At 34.2% G+C, this 2,959-nt stretch overlaps 1 long non-coding RNA gene across 2 annotated transcripts in view; it reads left to right on the top strand.

The window, feature by feature from the left end:
* The first annotated feature begins 123 nt into the window (after nt 1–123).
* The window catches only part of LOC143647952 (uncharacterized), a 182,212-nt gene continuing 179,376 nt past the window's right edge, over nt 124–2,959 (top strand). For both annotated transcript variants that reach the window (XR_013158273.1, XR_013158274.1), the window contains exon 1: nt 124–564. This is a non-coding gene — a long non-coding RNA (uncharacterized LOC143647952). The remainder of the gene's footprint in view (nt 565–2,959) is intronic.

The following is a 2,959-nucleotide window of genomic DNA, read 5'->3' as shown; positions in this document are numbered from 1 at the left end:
CAGTAAGCAACCCCACCTTGAATGAATGGGTGGAGACATATCTCCATGGAAACCATCTAATCAAAAGTTACCAGTCACAATTGGGTGGGTCACATCTCCTTGGAAACAATCAGAAAGGTCCCACCCAGCCATATTGAATGAGAATTAAAGGACATGGCTTCTGGGGCAAACAAGATTTAAACCAGCAGAATTAGAGTACTTTAAAAGGGGAAATATTTTGGAGAAACCTCAGATACACATGCTTGGCAAAGAGTTGCTTCAGAGTTTACAGAGACATAGATGCTTGGAGATGCTTGGAGTGCCAACAGAGAGAGCTGATGCCTGGGTATGGGCAGAGCCCAGCAGATGTTGCCATGTGACTTCCCATGATATGCTAACCAAGTCAGAGCCTACAGCTGTGTCCCAGGGGAGCTAAGTGAATGCTTACAGAAGCCAAGTGAGAAACCCCCATAGGAAACAGAAGCTGAAAGCAATAGATCTGAGGAGGAAGGAACCAGAAGATACCAGTGTTGTGCCTGCCTAACTGACAACAGTGTTCCAGTTGGCATCAGCCTTTCTTGAGAGGTAACCTCTTGTTGGTGCCTTAATTTGAACATTTTCCCAGCCTTAGAACTGTAAATTATAATGTTATAAATTCCCTTTTTAAAAGCCATTCCATTTCTGCTATATTGCATTCTGACAGTTTTAACAAACTAATATAATTAGTAATTCACTGGGTTTCCTGGGATAGGGAGTTTAACATCTCAGAATTATCTAGGCAAGAAGACTCCTATTAACTAAGAGTAGTGCTTTTAGAGATAATCACAGGTATAAGCTTTAAAAGAAAGCTTTCAGAGATGGGAGATGAGTGTGCCAGCCAGAAAAGAGGATATGGCAGAACCTACTACAATTGCTTCATATATTAAATCATAACTACATTATACTTTAAATTATTTTTTAAAGAACATGCTGATACATTAAAATGGGCTTGCTGTGCCTACTTTTGCACAATGCTTTCTCTCCTTCTAAATTATTTTTAACTTAAGAGCCAATTCTACCAATTTCACCCTCTCAATTGCCTAAAACTTTCCTCCCAACTAGCATTATCTATATCTACATCTGTATCTGTTTCTGTATCTGTATCTATATATCTATATCTACATCTGTGTCCTCCATCTATATTTATGTTAAACTTCCAGTTATTTAAGTTAATCCCTTTGTTCATGTGGACAGCCTGGAAATAGTGGTAGATCTTATGTCTTCTAATATTTACCTCATTTTATATCTTATGCGCTGAGTAATTACCTACTATTTTTCTTTCTTTTCTTTTTTTTCTCTACATATCAGTGTCAGATTTTTGTTGGCTATGACCCTTGCTCCGTACAATAAACCCAAAGAGTTTGCCTTTAGTGATGTCTAGTTTGTTTTTTTTACAACTTTAAGTAAATCATAAACACTGTAAGCCAATCTTTTTAACCAAGAGGTACACAGAGGCTGTAGAATGACTAAAACAGTCTTTATTCATATCTTGTCCTTTATACATTGCCATTCTCCCACAAATAGGCTATTGTATGGCTGAATTATCACCACTGCAGAAGCATAATGTACATATATTGCATCAGTACACCCCAAGTTTTTAGGAAACAGATTAACTACTAAGGTTTACATATTTGATTTAAACTGAGAGATAATCCCCATGAAGAAAATTTTCTTTTACCTAACATAATAATAATAATGTAGAGGGAATCGCAGATAACTAGTTTGATTTGATTTGGTTTTAATTTTGGCTTACCTAAAGGAACAAATGTTTTCATCAATAAATTTCTGACTTTATTAAAGTCATGTGCACTTTATTAAAGTCATGTATAAAAATCTTACTTAGCATAGTTGGATATAGAAAAGAAATCCACAGTTTTAATTCTATTTAAACTGTACAGTATAATATATGGCAGTTAAACTTACAAAGAAATTATATATTCAACTGTGTATTTATTTTGATACAAATATATTTTAGTAGTTAAAAAAACATAATATTGCCTACAACATATTGATCTCTTTGTCTATTTTCTATTGCTGATCCTCTCTTTGTTCTTTATCTCTCTAAATGTGCATCTAATACCCTGTCCCAGTTATGAAATTAACCAATAGGAAATAAGCTGTGTAGAATAAATATCTTGCTGCTTCAAGCATCTGGGATATTAGCATTTATCAAAAACATACCTGCACACATTGAATAAAATGAAATCTCCCAAGTGCTAAATATCTCCAAGAATGCATGAGTATATTTGTCCTAAAGAACAGGCAAAATGAAGAGATGATTTGCTAACAGTTTCTTTTTTTTTTTGTCTCTAAATGAAAACTTTAAACTTGAATAAGGGGATCAAAACAAATTCTACCCAGTCCCAAATTAAATTAATACATTTCCACTACTGAGGCTTTTTATATATCAAAGTAATTCAGATTTGCCATATGATTTTAATGATTAATATTTCTGAGACAGATACACAGTTTATTCAAAGGAAAATATCCTGTGTGGTTCAATACTAGTAGAAGATGCCCTCTCAATATTTTGAGGATCATCAAATATTTAGTAAGTTAATATGTTAAATATTCTTCCGTTGTTCTATGAGAATCTTCTCTTTTTCACACTACTGGAAATGCAATCCACTGCTTTATGGGTACGAGGATAATTATGGAACCAAAAACCAAAGTTGGGAGATAAATAATAAGTATGATGATTTAGGTTAAGTAAGTGAGTTTCAGATATGAAGAGTTCTTATTAGTTTTGTTGACCCTAGAGAAAATCCATGACAAAAACTATCCTGGACTGGTTAAAGAAAGCTTTAATCAAGGAGAAAAGAGTAATATGAAATTAAGAGATGGTAAGCCTTTACCAAAATAACTACTGTTCACCATCACCTTCAGTGAACTACAAAGTCAGATAAAACAGGGCTCCATCACCACCCAGTTTGGACTACAA

This window comes from Tamandua tetradactyla, chromosome 10 (genome assembly GCF_023851605.1).
Source record: "Tamandua tetradactyla isolate mTamTet1 chromosome 10, mTamTet1.pri, whole genome shotgun sequence".
In the NCBI taxonomy this organism is placed as follows: Eukaryota; Metazoa; Chordata; class Mammalia; order Pilosa; family Myrmecophagidae; genus Tamandua; species Tamandua tetradactyla.
This window is presented reverse-complemented; position numbering and strand designations above follow the sequence as displayed.